The 17,459-nt window shown below is 43.5% G+C and overlaps 1 non-coding gene across 1 annotated transcript; it reads left to right on the forward strand.

Moving 5' to 3' along the window:
- Positions 1-3,724: 3,724 nt before the first annotated feature.
- trnas-cga (transfer RNA serine (anticodon CGA)) lies at positions 3,725-3,807 on the forward strand. The gene has a single exon. It is a non-coding gene; the product is annotated as a tRNA-Ser (tRNA).
- The last annotated feature ends 13,652 nt before the right edge of the window (positions 3,808-17,459 follow it).

The raw sequence follows: 17,459 nt of genomic DNA on the forward strand, positions 1-17,459 counted from the left end.
AATCATTATGGAGCCCATTTCGAAAGCAGTGACAGGATCGGACCGAGTCAGCATAGATTTATGAAAGGGAAATCGTGCTTGACGAATTTTCTGGAATTTTTTGAGGATGTAACTAGTAGAGTGCACAAGGAGGTGTATTTGGTTTCAAAAGGCTTTTGACGAAGTCCCGCACAAGAGATTGGTATACAAAATCAAAGCGCATGGTATTGGTGGTAATGTACTGACGTGGATAGAGATCTGGTTGGCAGACAGGAAGCAGAGAGTCGGGCTGAACGGGTCGTTTTCAGAATGGCAGGCAGTGACTGGTGGAGTGCCGCAGGGCTCAGTGCTGGGTCCCAAGCTCTTTACAATATACATTAACGATTTGGATAAAGGGATAGAGTGCAATATCTCCAAGTTTGTGGATGACACTAAACTGGGTGGCGGTGTGAGCTGTGAGGAGGACGCTATGAGGCTGCAGGGTGACGTGGACAGATTAGGTGAGTGGGAAAATACATGGCAGATGCAGTATAATCTGGATAAATGTGAGGTTATCAATTTTGGGGGCAAAAACACGAAGGCAGAATATTATCTGAATGGTGGCAGACTAGAAAAAGGGGAGGTGCAGCGAGACCTGGATGTCATGGTTCATCAGTCACTGAAAGTGGGCACGCAGGTACAGCAGGTGGTAAAGAAGGCAAATGGTATGTTGGCCTTCGTAGCTCGGGGATTTGAATATAGGAGCAGGGAGGTCTTACTGCAGTTGTACAGGGCCTTAATGAGGCCTCACCTGGAATATTGTGTTCAGTTTTGTTCTCCTAGTCTGAGGAAGGACGTTCTTACTATTGAGGGAGTGCAGCGATGGTTCACCAGACTGATTCACGGGATGGCAGTACAGACGTTTGAGGAGCGACTGGATTGACTCGGCCGGTATTCACTGGAGTTTAGAAGGATGAAATGTGATCTCATAGATATATTCAAGAGGGAGTTAAATATGACCCTTACGGTTAAGGGGATCAAGGGGTATGGAGATACAGCAGGACAGCGGTACTGAAGGAATGGGCAGTCATGATCTGATTGACTCCCGGTGCAGGATCGAATGGCCGAATGGCCTACTCCTGCACCTATTTTCTTTGCTTCTCTGTTTCTATCCACGTAAGTACATTACCCCCAATACCATGTGCTTTGATTTTGCACAGAAATCTCTTGTGTGGGACCTTATCGAAAGCCTTTAGAAAGTCCAAATACATTACATCCATTCGTTCTCCCTTGTCCACTCTGCAAGTTAAATATTCAGAAATTTCTGGAAGATTCGTCAAGCTTGATTTTCCCTTCATAAATCGATGCTGACTTGGACCGACCCTATCACTGTTTTCCAAATGCGCTGCGATTTCATCTTTAATTGATTCCAACATTTTCCCCACGACTGATGTCAGGCTAACCGATCTATAATTACCCAATTTCTCTCTCTCTCCTTTTTTAAAAAGTGGTGTTACATTACCAACCCTCCAGTCTATGGGAACTGATTCAGAGTCGATAGACTGTTGGAAAATGATCACGAATGCATCCACTATTTCTCTGGACACTTCCTTACGTACTCTGGGATGCAGACTATCAGGCCCCGGGGATTTATCGGCCTTCAATCCTATCAATTTCACCAACACAATTTCCCATCTAATCAGCATATCCTTCAGTTCCTCCTTCGCACTAGACCCTCAGTCCCCTAGTACATCCAGAAGGTTATTTGTGTCTTCCGTCGTGAAGACAGAACCAAAGTATTTGTTCAATTAGTCTGCCTTTTCTTTGTTCCCCATTATAAATTCACCTGAATCCGACTGCAAGGGACCTACGTTTGTCTTCACTAATTTTTTTCTCTTCACATATATATAGAAGCTTTGGCAGTCATTTTTTATGCTTCTGGCACGCTTCGTCTCGTACTCTTTTTTCCCCTCTTAACGAAACCCTTCGTCCTCCTTGGCTGAATTCTAAATTTCTCCCAGTCCTCAGGATCCCTGATTTTTCTGGCCAATTTATATAACTATTCTTGGATTTAACACTATCCTTAATTTCCCTTGTTAGCCACGGTTGAGCCATCTTCGCCGTTGTATTTTTACTCCAACATGGATGTATAATTGTTGAAGTTCATCCATGTGGTCTTTAAATGTTTGCCATTGCCTATCCACCGTCAATCTCTTCAGCATCATTTGCGAGTCTATTATAGCCAATTCACGCCTCATACCATCGAAATTTCCTTTCCTAAAGTTCAGGTCCCTAGTTTCTGAATTAACTGTGTCACTCTCCATCTTACAAACAATTCTACCATGTTATGGTCACTCTTCCCAAGGGGCCTTGCACAACAAGATTGGCAATTAGTCCCTTCTCATTACACATCACCGAGTCTACGATAGCCAGCTCTCTCGGTGGTTCCTCGACATATTGTTCTGGAAAACCATCCCTATTATACTCCAGGAAATCGTCCTCCACCGCATTGCTACCAGTTTGGTCAGCCCAATCAAAATATAGATTAAAGTCGCCCATGGTAACTGCTGTACCTTTATTGCACACATCCCTTATTTCTTGTTTGATGCTGTCCCCAACCTCACTACTACTGTTTGGAGGTCTGTACACAATTCCCACTAACGTTTTCTGCCATTTGGTATTCTGCAGCTCCCCCCATACCGCTTCCAAATCATCCAAGCTTATGTCCCTCCTTATCATTGCATTAATTTCCTCTTTAACCAGCAACGCCACCCCGCCTCATTTTCCTTTCTGTCTATCCTTCACAAGCATCTTATCTACCTGCCCTGCTACCATCAAGGATTCTGTGGACATTCACTCCAAGGTCATTTTCACCACTACACTTATCAGTGGCCTAACATTTAATGTTTATTCGCTTTCCCAATAAGCACTCCCCAAATGCATTATCTAACACTTCTACGGGTTGAATTACATTAAACCCCTGACCAGTTCTTTGATATCTACCTGCAATGTACAGCTTTCTTCCTCATTATCAAGCATACCTGGTTGGACAAACTTTTAGTCACCTGTGCTAATTTGTATTTAGTGACTCGGTGTCAAATTTGTATCGCATAATACTGTTGTGAAGCGCCTTGGACGTTTCGCTAATTTCAAATTGCTAATTATATATAAGTTGTTGTTGTTTAAAATGAGTGTCACATAACGTTATATAGAGATTGCATCACAGAAAGAGACAATTGTACCTAACTGGTGTTGCTAGAGTTAATGCTGCACACTACCCTACTTCACTTGATCCTATCAGCATATTGTTCTATTGCTATCTCAGTCATGTGCTTTGTTAATTCCCTTTAAAATGAATCTGTGCTATTCGCCTCAACTACTGCTTATGAAGCATCTTCCACATTCAAACCACTCTTTGTAAATAAGTTGCTCTTGAATTGTCTACTGAATTTATCGGTGACCTCCCGTTCAGAACTCCTGCAAAATAGCAAACATTTTCTCCACATCAACTCGATCAAATACCTTCATCATGTAAAAAATATATGCCACTTGTTTTTCGAGAAAGAAGCTCTCCAGACTGTTCAGTTTTTCCCGAAATGTAAATTCTTTCAGTTCTGACCGACATTTTTCCTTCTTTGCTGTAAGATTCTGTGATTCTACGATTTAATGTTCACATCGTCTGGGAGATGCAATAGGGCAAGCATGCAGGCGGACTCTCTGATAAATTTTACCAACAATTCGACTATTAAAGCACCTGTACTGGGGAGCTGCGATGGCCGAGTGGTTAAGGCGTTGGACTCGAAATCCAATGGGGGTTTCCCTGCGCAGGTTCGAACCCTGCTCGCAGCGATTCTGCAAGTGCTCCTTTTTTTATCGACTCACGGGGATCTCATTGGAATCTGATCCCAATTCCCTCCACTGCCCTTTATTACACTGATTGACGCGAAGCTGTTGTTCGAACTGGAAACATTAATAGTTTATCGATATTAATTGTTGGTTTGTTGGACACTATCTCCAAAAATCAGTGAGCAATAAACACAGCATGAACAAATGCCTTTTAATAAAGATAAGTGCATTGTTTGGGAGGAACTCACCTTTCGTTAATGAGTGCGAACGTGGTTTGGTTTTATAAAGATGAACGAGATTTGCCAAAATGACCACGGCAGCGTTTGACTTTGCAATTTTCTGATTACATCAGTGTTTGCATCAAAGTAGATGCCTTATCCATTAAGCGACGTGGCCCCTGCAGTTTCCAGCAGACGAATGTACAGCAAAATTCTAAAGGGTCAAAGTGTAATAAAAAGGCAAGCATGAAATCTCGGTGCCGCAATGCAAGGAGTATTCGGAACCCAGGAGAGGGTTCTGAGCTAGTTAGAGTGGGTGAGAGCTCGGATCACAGGACACCAAGAAAAAATGCAAAAAACAGGAGGCAATCGAGCAGACGAGCACTGGGGTAAGTGGAAACGACAAAGTGTTAGGAAGGGACAATATGTATGAATATAAAGGGGCTGCAGGAGGGGTCAAAACTAAAAATCATGGTTTACAAACTAGTATTAAAACACTCTACCTAACCGCACGCAGCATTCGAAATAAAATAAATGATTTGACGGCACAAATCATCATAAATGGGTATGATTTGGTGGCCATTACAGAAACGTTGCAGGTTGGCCAGGACAGGGAATTAAACATACAGGGGTATCTGACAATTCGGAAAGATATACAAGAAGGGAAAGGAGGTGGGGTAGCTCTGTTAATAAAGGATGATATCACGGCAGTTGTGAGAGACGATATTGGCTCTAATGAACAAAATGTTGAATCAATGTGGGTGGAGATTAGAGATAGTAAGGGGAAAAAGTCACAGTTAGGCATAGTTTATAGGCCCCCAAATAATAGCTTCATGGTGGGGCGGGAAATAAACAAGGGAATAATGGTGGCATGTGAAAAAGGAATGGCAGTGATCATGGTGGATTTAACCGAAATATCGATTGGTCAAATCAAATCGCACTGGGTAGCCTTGAGGAGGAATTCATAGAATGCATACGGGATTGTTTCTTAGAACAGTATGTTACAGAACATGCAAGGGAGCAAGCTATCATAGATCTGGTCCTGTTTAATAAGACAGGAATAATAAACGATCTCCCAGTAAAAGATCCTCTCAGAATGAGTGATCACAGTATGGTTGAATTTGTAATACAGATTGAGGGTGAGGAAGTAGTGTCTCAAACGAGCGTACTATGCTTAACCAAAGGTGACTATAGTGGGATGAGGGCAGAGTTGGCTACAGTAGACTGGAAACACAGGCTAAACGGTGACACAATTGAGGAACAGTGGAGGACCTTTGAGGAGCTCTTTCATAGTGCTCAACAAAAATATATTCCAGTGAAAAAGAAGGGTGGTAAGAGAAGGGATAACCAGCCATGGATAACCAAGGAAATAAAGGAGAGTATCAAAATAAAAACCGATGCCTATAAGGTGGCCAAGGTTAATGGGAAACTAGCAGATTGGGAAAATTTTATACGACAGCAAAGAATGACGAAGAAAGCAATAAAGAAAGGAAAAATAGATTACGAAGGTAAACTTGCACAAAACATAAAAATAGTTAGTAAAAGCTTTTACCGATATATAAAACGGAAAAGAGTGACCAAAGTAAATGTTGGTCGCTAAGAAGATGAGAAGGGGGATTTAATAATGGGAAAATGTGGAAATGGCTCAGACCTCAACCAATTATTTTGCTTCGGTCTTCACAGTGGAACACACAAAAACCATGCCAAAAATTGCTGGTCACGGGAATGTGGGAAGGAAGGACCTTGAGGTAATCACTATCACTCGGAGGGTAGTGCTGGACAGGCTAACAGGACTCAAGGTAGACAATTCCCCTGGTCCTGATGAAATGCATCCCAGGGTATTAAAAGAGATGGCAGACGTTCGAGCAGATGCATTCGTTATAATCTACTAAAATTCTCTGGACTCTGGGGAGGTACCAGCGAATTAAAAAGCAGCAAATGTAACGCCTCTGTTTAAAAAAGGGGGCAGACAAAAGGCAGGTAACTATAAGCCGGTTAGCTTAACATCTGTCGTGGGGAAAATGCTTGAAGCTATTATTAAGGAAAAAATAGCGGGACATCTAGATAGGAATAGTACAATCAAGCAAACGCAACATGGATTCAGGAAGGGGAAAGCATGTTTAAATAATTTACTGGAATACTTTGAGGATCTAACGAGCATGGATGCTAGAGGTGTACCGATGGATGTGGTGTATTTAGATTTCCAAAAGGCTTTTGATAAGGTACCACACAAAAGGTTACTGCAGAAGATAAAAGGTACGCGGAGTCAGAGGAAATGTATTAGCATGGATAGAGAATTGGCTGGCGAACAGAAAGCAGAGAGTAGGGTTTAATGGATCCTTTTCGGGTTGGAAATCGGTGGTTAGTTGTGTGCCGCAGGGATCGGTGCTGGGACCACAACTGTTTACAACATACATAGATGACCTGGAAGAGGGGACTGAGTGTCGTGTAACAAAATTTGCAGATGACACAAAGATTAGTGGGAAAGCGGATTGTGTAGAGGACACAGAGAGGCTGCAAAGAGATTTAGATCGGTGAAGCGAATGGGCTAAGGTTTGGCAGATGGAATACAATTTCGGAAAATGTGAGGTCATCCACCTTGGGGAAAAAAAAAACAGTAAAAAGGAATGTTATTTGAATGGGGAGAAATTACAACATGCTGAGGTGCAGAGGGACCTGGGGGTCCTTGTGCATTAATCCCAAAATGTTAGTTTGCAGTTGCAGCAAGTAATCAGGACGGCGAATGGAATGTTGGCCTTCATTGCGAGAGGGATTGAGTACAAAAGCAGGGAGGTCCTGCTGCAACTGTATAGGGCATTGTTGAGGACGCTCCTGGAGTAATGCGTGCAGTTTTGATCACCTTTCTTTAGGAAGGATATACTAGCTTTGAAGGGGGTACAGAGACAATTCACTAGGCTGATTATTATGATAGATTGCGTAGACTGCGTCTTTACTCGTTGAAGTTCAGAAGGATGAGGGGTGATCTGAAAGCAACATTTAAAATAATGAAAGGGATAGAGAAGATAGAGGAAGAGAGGTTGTTTCCACTGGTCGGGGAGACTAGAACTAGGGGGCATAGCCTCAAAATAAGGGGGAGCCAATTTTATACCGAGTTGAGAAGTAATTTCTCCTCCCAGAGAGTTGTGAATGTGTGGAATTCTCTGCCCAAGGAAGCAGTTGAGGCTAGCTCATTGAATGTATTCAAAACACAGGTAGATACATTTTTAACCAATATAGGAATTAAGGGTTACTGGGAGCGGGCGGGTAAGTGGAGCTGAGTCCACGGCCAGATCAGCCATGATCTTGTTGAGTGGCGGATCAGGCTCGAGGGGCTAGATGGCCGACTCCTGTTCCTAATTCTTATGTTCTTATAATGAGGGATTACGCAGTGGAATTAAATTTAGATCAGTTCCATACTTTGCACTACAAACCAATCAGCGGCATTGAGCCTTTCACTGATTGAAATACGAGAAGTCACAAATCCCCGGAGTATATGGAATTGTTCATTTAATGCTGGAAACACTCGGCAGGGCCACCAGCTCTCGGCAGAAGTAATGTTTTGCAGCATTGCTTCATTGTATTACAGGTTTGGTGTGAGTTTCGTCCCTGAATGTTTAAGCTGCTCTAAAATACTTGCAGCGCAATCGCACCACCAAAAATGAAATAAATGGCCCGTAATGGGTTCGATCTCGCCACTTCCCAAAGCAGTTCAGAGCAAATTAATTACTTTTAAAATGTGATCACTTTGTAGTGCAGGAAATGTACAGCATTTCAGCCAATAGTGCCCGTGGATGCCGATCAAGAGCTTTCCAGCCTAATTCCCACTTCCCAGCTCTAAGTGCGTCCTTTGGGTTACAGCAATTTAAGTGATATCCAAATATTTTTAAAATGTGTCAGGGTTTCTGCCGCTACCACCCATTCAGGCATTGAGTTCGCTACTGCCACGACGCCCACGGTAAAGACATTTATCCTCACAGCTCATCTAACTCTCCCCCGAATTCATCATCATAGGCAGTCCCTCAGAATCGATGAAGACTTGCTTCCACTCTTTGCACCTGTTCTTAGATAGCTGTACAGTTCCATACGGGAACCACAGTCTCTGTCACAGGTCAGACAGACCGTCGTTGAGGGAAAGGATGGGCAGGGAGCCTGGTTTGCCGCAGCTCCTTCCGCTGCCTGCACCTGATTTCTGCATGCTCTCGGCGACGATACTCGAGGAGCTCAGCACACTCCCGCAGTCACTTCCTCCACTTAGGGCGATCTATGGCCAAGGTACTCCCAGGTCACAGTGGGGATGTCACACTTTATCAGGGAGACTTTGAGGGTGTCTTTATAACCTTTCCTCTGTCCGCCTTTGGCTCATTTGCCGTGGCCGAGTTCCGAGAAGAGCGCTTGCTATGGCAGTCTCGTGTCTGGCATATGGCATGCCCAGCGGAGCTGATCAAGTGTGGTAAGTGGTGCAATGCTGGGGATGATGTCCTGGACGAGGACGCGAATGTTTGTGCGTCTGTCCTCCCAGGAGATTTGCAGGATCTTGCGGAGACATCTCTGGTGGCATTTCTCCAGCGGCTTGAGGTGTTTACTGTACATAGTCCACGTCGCTGAGCCATACAGGAGGGTGGGTATTACTACCGCCTTGTAGACCACGAGCTTGGTGAAAGTTTTGAGGGACTCATCTTCAAACACTCTTTTCCTCAGGCGGCCGAAGGCTGCACTGGCGTACTGGAGGCGGTGTTGGATCTCATCATCAATGCCTGCTCTTGTTGATAGGAGGCGCCTGAGATAGGGGAATTGGTCCAACCCGAAATTAGTTTAAATCGATTCCTCCTGTTTTTTGACCACTCTGCAAAGGGAAATAGGACCTTCCTACCAAATCTATCTAGAGCCTCATAAAGTTATGCACCTCAATATAGTCTCCCCTCAGCCTCCACTGGTCCAAAGAAAACAGACTCAGTATTTGCAATCTTTCCTCATCACAAAAATGCTCCAGTCCAGGCAACTTTTTTTGTAAATCTCCTCAGTACCCTTTCCAGCGCAATCGGATCTTTTTTTTTTGAAATGTGGTGACCAGAACTGCACACAGTACTCCAGCTGCGGCCTAACCAATGTTGTATACAGTCAAGTACAATGTCCTTGCTGTAATCAGCAGAGTTACAGACCGAGAGCTGGTAAGTGGGATTAGGCTGGATAGCCTCATGTTGGCTGGCGCAGATACGATGGTAAGTACTGCAGGGATTCCAATTCGACCAAGTTGATTTCTTGGACTAATTTTGATCGCGTAGATGGAGCGGAATTTTATCAGATTTTTTTTCCCACAATTAGCCTGGTTTTTTTCTGTTTTTTGCTTCTCCCATGAATTTGCATGGCTCGGGTTGGGGTGGTGTGTATAATTTTTCGGTGCAAGGTGTGTAGAAGTTGTCTGGGGCGGACTTATTGGTCTGGGCGTTCTTTATCTTTCCGCCATTGTCATACTTCACAGGTTCATATATAGCCTTCAGGGTTGTTGATCAAAGGGCCCTGTGGTTCTTTGTCGGCTGGCATGTATACTATGGGCTGAAGTGGCCTCCTTCAGCGCTGTGGATTTCTAGATTTCTATTTTCTTTCACAGCCCCAGACTATTCCTTCACAGACCCAGAAAGCTGCAACACATATTCAGACGGCTCTTTCACAGTCCCAGACTCTACATTCACAGATTCACAATCTTCCTACACAGTCCCAGACTCTACCTTCACAGATCCAGGCTTTTCCTGCACCGACCCAGACAGCAGCTAAACAGACCCAGGCAGCTCCCGTACATAGGAGTACTGATCCTACACTGAGCCAGACATTACTGCACAGATCCATACACTCCAGTGCAGACAGGCAAAGCGCATACACCGCATCAAAATGCTTGTGTACAGACTCAGACAGTTCCTTTCACAGACCCAGCGTCACATACACAGGAGCAAACATGTCCTCATCAGCCGCAGACAACACCAACACATTTCCAGAGAGCATCGACAGAGACACTGACATTTCCTTCGCGAAACAGGCAGCTCCTGTACAGAACCAGACAGGTGCTACACTGAAGCACGGATTAACAGCACAGGCACAAAGTTTAAAACACAGCCCCACACAGCTCCTATCAGAGACATAGGGATCTCCAAGACAGATTAATTCCCTCCTACATAGACATAGACAGCTCTACTCTGGCCAAGGCATCACCAACACAGATCCAAGAGCTCCTACACAGAGATAAGCAGTTCTTACACGGGCGCAGACTGTTCCAGCAAAAGACCAGACTGCTCCTACACCGAGCCAGACAGCTCGCTTCGGAGATGCAGACATCTCATTTAAAGATCAAATGGTAATGAATCAAAAATCTCAATACAGAACCACACTGACCCAGGGAGATCAACCACAGACCGACACACTCCAACACAGACTCAGGCTCTCCGGCACAAACACAGACAACTCTTGCACAGACCCAGTCAGCTCCAAACCGAAAACATGGAGCTGCAATACAAACCCCGACGCTCCTACACAAACCCGGACAACATTTAAACAGACACAGTCAGCTCAAAACCTGACACAGGCAGCTGCAACACAGACCCAGACTGCACCTAAAGAGACCCAGAATCTATTACACAGAAACAGAAAGCTCTTACATTGACCCAGACACTCCTACCTATACTCAGAGAGCTTATCATTGAATCCAATGCATAATCCTGCAGATAACTGAATTAAATAGGCTTACAAAGGACAGCATAGCGTATACTGCCTTTCTGGCTATTCTGAGCATGCCAGCGTTTATGTTCCACCCGAATATTCTGGAGTCTTTCTTGATTTAAATCTTTCAGCATAGCCATCTATTCCTTTCTACCTCATATGCTTATCTAGCCTCTCCTTAAATGTATCTATACTATTCGCTTGAACCACTCCTACGCTTTTCAGTTCCACATTCTCATCACTCTTTCCAGAAAGAAGTTGCTTCTGATATCTCTGTTTGATTCCTGGATTTCTTGATGACAATATTATATTGGTGGCCTCCAGTTATGCTCTTCCCCACATGTGAAAACATTCTCTCTGTAAACACTCGATCAAAATCTTTCATAATTTTAAATAAGTCTATTAGGTCAACCCTATAGATCAATCTTCAAGAGAAAAGAGACCCAGCTTGTTCATTATTTCCACTTATGAATAACCTCCCATTTCTGGTAGCATCCAGTAAATCTTCTCTGCACACTCCCAAGTGCCTCTATATCTTCTTTATAATAGGATGACCAGAACTGCATGCAGTACTCTAAGTGTGGTCTAACCGAGGTTCGATACAGGTTTAGCATAACCTTCCTATTTTGCAATTCTATACCACTAGAAATAACCTTCACTGCTTAGTTACCTTTATTTTGCCTTGCTAAACTCTGTCACAATTTTTGTGATTTGTGTATTTGTACTCAGAGATCCTATTATTCCTCTACCCGACCTAGAGTCGTTTGTACCAAGTAATAAGTGACCTCCATATTCTTCCCACCAAAATGTAATACCTCACATGTATGTGTGTGGAACTTAATTGAAAATTATATGCCCATTCTGCGTGTTTATTAATGTTGTCCTTAATTTGTTGCAGTCCTCCTCAGTATAAATTTCCTCCAATTTGGTATCATTGGCAAATGTGGAAAATCTGTTTTTAGTTCCAAATTCTAAATCGTTAATATAAATTGTGAACAATAGTGGTTCCGGCATTGATACTTTTGCAACACCTCTACCCATCTTCTGCCAATGTGAATATCTGCCTTTTATCTCCAATCTCTGATTTCAGTGTTGAAGCTAGCTCGCTATTCATTCTGCTGCTTATCCCCTGACGTTGCTGAGCAGACTATTATTGGGTTTCATAGCGAAGGTCTTTTGAAAATCTAGATACCTTACACGTATTGCATGATCAAATGTGTACCCACTCTATAACCTCTTCAAAAATTATGAGTTTGGTCCAGCAGGACTTTCCCTTTTGAAATCCATGCTGATTATTCATTTTTATACTTTTGGTTTCTAGATGTTCTTCTATTTTCTCCATTAGTAAGGGTTCCATTATTTTCCTATATAAGTGACAATCATACCCCTTGACCAACGAGCTGATTAGCTGAGATAAGCAGGGAGTACATCATTTAATTCCCGCTGAAAGCGATTCAGCCATTCCCGCTTTCTATTGTGTAATACAGCGACATCAAGTTGTTGTACTGTCAGTCTCGGATCAGTCTTTGTCTGTTTAAAAGTTTTGCGCTCTCAGTGCTGCTTCATTCGGTGTGTGTTTAAACAAATGCGACGTGCTAGCTGCCGTGGCTGGGTGGTTAAATCGTTGGATTAGGAATGTAATCGAATTGCTTCTGATTAAAACGAGCCCTGTTCACAGTAAATCAGTAGGTGTAGGCATTGGCACGTAATCCGCTCTGTTTTGAGGTCATTTGAGGTGTAATTGTTCTGAATTATTTTGCAGCACCTTTTAGGCCACCTGTTCCGTCACGCTCAGCCAATCATCGACTCGTGTGAGTCCAGAGGATTGGGACATTTTTAAAATCCAGCAAAGAACGACGAAAAATATGATTAAAAGAGGGTAGATTATGAATGTTAACTTGAACGAAATATAAAAACAGATAGTAAGAGTTTCTACAGGTATGTAAAAAGGAACATAGTGGCTAAAGTAAATGTTAGTCTCCTGGAGGATGAGACTGGGGAATTAATAATCGAGAACAGGGAAATGGCAGAGACTTTGAACAAATATTTTGTTTCAGTTCTCACGGTAGAAGTCATTAAAAACATCCAAATAGTGGATAATCCAAGTGCTATATGGAGGGAGGAACTTAATACTATCATTATCACTAATGAAGCAGTATGAGGTAAAATAATGGGACTAAAGGCGGACAAGTCCCTGGACCTGATGGCTCTTATCCTATGGATGCATTGGTTGTATCCACAGGATATAAGCCATCAGGTCCAGGGGTCCTATGGAGGACTTGCTTCCACTCCCAAAGTGAATTCTTTGATGGCTGAGCAGTCTGATACGAGAGCCACAGACCCTTTCACAGGTGGGACCGACATTCGTCAGGGGAAGTGGTCGGTAGGGCTGGTTTGACGCGCGCTCCTTCTGCTGAGTGCACCTGGGCTCTTCATGCTCCTTGCATCGAGCCTCAAAGAGCTCAGCGCCCTCCCCGATGGATTTTCTCCACCTCGGGCGATCTGCGGCCAGGGAACCCCAGATGTCAGTGGTGATGTCACAGTTTTCCAGCGAGACTTTGAGGGTGTCCTTATAACATTTATGCTGTCCTCCTTTGGCTCGTTTAGCATGAAGGAGTTCCGCATAAAGCATTTGCTTCGGGAGTCTCGCATCTGGCATGCGTGCTATGTGGCCTGCCCAGCGAAGCTGATCGAGTGTGGACAGTGCTTAAATACTGGCGATGTTACCCTGGTCGAGGACACTGATGTTGATGCGCCTGTCCTGCCAGGAGATTGGCAGGATCTTGCGGAGATATTGTTGGTGATATATCTCCAGCGACCTGAGGTGCCTTCTGCACATCGTCCATGCCTCAGACCCATACAGGAGGGCGGGTATAACCACAGCCCTGTAGACCATGAGTCAGGTGGTAGATTTGGGGGCCTGGTCTTCAAACAGTCTTTTCCGCAGGCGGCCGAAGGCTGCACTGGAGCACTGGAGGCGATGCTGAATCTCCACATCAATTTCTGCCTTTGTTGATAAAAGGCACCCTCTCATTTCCAATGAAATTCTTCCAGTCACACAGCCTTCGTTCAATCAAAAAATATCTAAATTATGAACCATTTATTTATTTATTTAAAACAAATCAAATTCAATTTTTTTTAAATAAAAATTAAATGTATTTATTTTCTTAAAATGTTTAATATATATATATTTGTAAATTGGCTTTCAGTCTGGGCTGGTTTTACGTCCCTCCCTCCTTCCTGCCTGTCTATCACCTGTGGTTTCAATAACCGTCTCTGCCCCGCGTGGTCATGAGCCACACTGCACAATTGCCTTCAGTGATGATAGAAATCTCACTTTATTCTTTTAAAAGGGAACTGAGGTCAGTCAAGCGTCATTCTGCATCTGGGTAAAAGGGATGTCCTTGCAGTCCCCGATCATTCTGTATCTCTTTAAAAGGGCAGGTTGTCAGTTCCGGTTCATAATCTTTCCCTTTAAAACGGATGTTCTCATAAACCCGGGTCATCTTGTATAGTTTGAGAAGGAGTATGATTTCAGCTGCAATGACCGAATTGTTAAACTGTTGTGTTCCAAGATGCATTGGGGTTGCCTGCCCCGAGTGCGCACCCAGATCGCAGTGCATCTGTATACTCAATCGAAATATGCTCATCTTTTCCTCAATCCACTCCTTGATTTTTCTCGCAATATACACAACAACACATTGAATGACGATGGCAGCGGCCGCTTGGTCTAATGGATACGGCGTCTGACTTCGATTATAACCGCGAATTTATCACACTGTTGCAGATTCGTATCTTGCCGCGGTCAATTAACTCGCTACGTGAAATTTTATATTTGTTGCGATTCTGCCGAACATCCAACCGTCTCTTCTCGTCACTCACCTGAAGTAAAGGAAGGCTGTTTGCTTTAAGAACATTGTCGATCTGCATGCACGGGCAGAGTATGCTGTGAAGTGGACTTTCTTTCACATTATTTATGTTGGGTTACAAAAAGCAGGAGATTGGAAGGCTGAGCCTTGGCTGAATAAGCGACGAGGTGGCCGAAAAGTTAAGGCAATGGACTACTAATCAATTTTGTTCTGCACGCATGGGTTCGAATCCCATCCTCGTCGCAGTTTATTCAGTTTTGACTCCCCTGGTCACTTTGTCAATCACATTCACCTCATCGCCGAATTTCCCTTTCACTGACAAGGATGCTGCACTTTGATCATGTCATGTCTCAAATTAATAATATATTCGTCAAAAGGATAACATTTGTAGGACTATGGAGAGGGGGACTAATTCGATCGGTCTCTGAGGGACAGCACAAGCACGATGGGCCTAATATCTTTTCTCATTACCGTCAGAATCTGAGAGCTGCGCTTTTCACTGTCGGCGGCTCGTTGGTCTCGGGGTATGATTCTCGCTTTGGAATGATCACATTTGAAATGCGAGAGGTCTCGGGCCAAATCCTGAACGAGCCCCGCCATTTTTTACTCAAATTTCCGCTCCTCACAGCCGCTTGGCATGTGAGAAAACAGACATATTTCACATTAAAACGTGTGATTTTGCGCCGATTGTTCCCACAGCGTCCAAATCCCAGAGCAAAGTGAAACTCACACAACTGAGTAAAGTTAAAGTATCTCAGAGGTACTCGGCTCTGTGATTCGTTGGATAACCTAAACCCGTGTTTAGTTCCGGCCAATAATTGATCAGTATATCTTCCTGTCTGTCCGCATAAGCTCATCTCAATGGGGATAAGCATACATTCAGCGTCAATCTCCACCTCTGCCCTGAATATGAGTGCGTCTTGTTTCTCTAGAGCTGAAATGATGTGAGAAGCTGGCTTTTGAATTAGTCTCTTGGCTGCCGAATTGAGAGCGGACAGGAAATCAATCCGGGCTGGTAAAGCTTCCTGGTCTGATTAAAAGGCGGTGACACCTTATATTGTAGGCACGTTATAGTCTTCTGGCCTCAACATTAGGTTCAACATATCGGGTGATAAGCACCGCTCCCATTGTCTGGTAATGATTCTGCTATTCCCACTAACACGTCCTCTGGACCATCCTTTGTTACGTTATCGCCCGATTAACACCCACTTTGCCTTTCTCCATTGTGCCATTTATTATTTAATCACTCCTGCGTTCCACTGTATCACAGATGTTCCCATTTGACCTTTCTCGCTGCGTATTATTTCCAGGCGCTATTTTTGTTGAAAAAATCTGTAATCTTGAACTTTTTCCTAAAATATAGGAATGATTATCCGACAGAACGTGAAACCGGGTTCTTAATCCACAGAATCTGCACGACCTGCTGAGTTTTGCATATTTATCTGTTTTTATTCATTCTGTTTCCGTGTCCCTTTTAAGGTGATGTGCTGTCTGTCCAGGATCATTCTCTGTCTATTTAAAATGGTGTGCTATCAGCTCTGCATCATTCTGTGTCTGTTTAAAAGCGATGTGCTGTCTGTCCCGGAGTTCAAATTTCAAATTTCAAAAACTGCCTTTTGAGGGTGCAGGAATTTTAGTTTGTTTGTGTGTTTGTGTAAGCCAGTGTGTGTGCTAACGTGCTGTGCGATCTTACTGTCATGTGAGAAGAATGCATTACATGCAGCTTGAAACCGTACTGATTTGATTGAACACTCCTTCGTAGACTCTCTGACGGTAGAAGAATTTGCTGTGGGATTTTGCTATTCCACATCTGAAAGAAGGGAAAATGCACAAGTTAGAAATATAGAGATTTTATCGAGGGCTTGCGTGTGTGCTGTGTGATATGATGACATCGTCCACCCTTATTTTCAAAATCAAATCAAATAAAATAAAATCAAGACAAGACATGACTGACTGACTGACTTTGTTATATATAAATATGTATATTTATATCCAATCCAACATTTTTAACTTCCAAAATAAATGTACTTTTTCTGTTGTGCCTGCACGGGGCTCTATTACATTTGACCTCTTTCACATCACAAGCAGCTGCTGTCAGATCCAACAGAAAGACACGCGCGACTTTAAAAGATCGCCTTTGTAGCCCACAGCTTCCCTCGTGGCTTGTCTTCCGCCATGGGCTTACTGTGTTTGGGTATTTATTGACTGCACCCCCTCATTTCGAATCGAATTCTTCCAGTAACACAGCCTTCGTTCATCAAAGATATATGGATTGTGAATCAATTATTTATTTATTTAAAACAAATCAAATTCAATGAAAAAATTTAAATGTATTTCTTTTGTTAAAATGTTAAATATATGTTTATTTAAAAATTGGCATTCAGTCTGGGCTGGTTTTACGTCCCTCCCTCCTTCCTGCCTGCCTGTCTATCACCTGCAGCTTCAATAACCGTCTCTGCCCTGCGGTCCTGAGCCCCACTGCCCAATTGCCTTCAGTGATGATAGAAATCTCACTTTATTCTTTTAAAAGGGAAGTGCTGTCAGTCCAGGCTCATTCTGCATCCTGGTACAAGGGATGTCCTTGCTGTCCCGGACCATTCTGTGTTTGCTTAAACGGGCAGGTTGTCAGTTCCGGTTCATAATCTTTCCCTTTAAAACGGATTGTCTCATCAACCCGGGTCATCCTGTATAGTTTGAGAAGGAGTATGATTTCAGCTGCAATGACCGAATTGTTAAACTGTTGTGTTCCCACTTACATAGGGGTTGCCTGCGCCGGTGCACACCCAAATCGCAGGGCATCTGTTCATTTACTCGAAATATGCTCATCTTTTCCGAAATCCACGCTTTGATTTAGCAGTTG

This window comes from Pristiophorus japonicus, unplaced genomic scaffold, assembly GCF_044704955.1.
Source record: "Pristiophorus japonicus isolate sPriJap1 unplaced genomic scaffold, sPriJap1.hap1 HAP1_SCAFFOLD_630, whole genome shotgun sequence".
Lineage (NCBI taxonomy): Eukaryota > Metazoa > Chordata > Chondrichthyes > Pristiophoridae > Pristiophorus > Pristiophorus japonicus.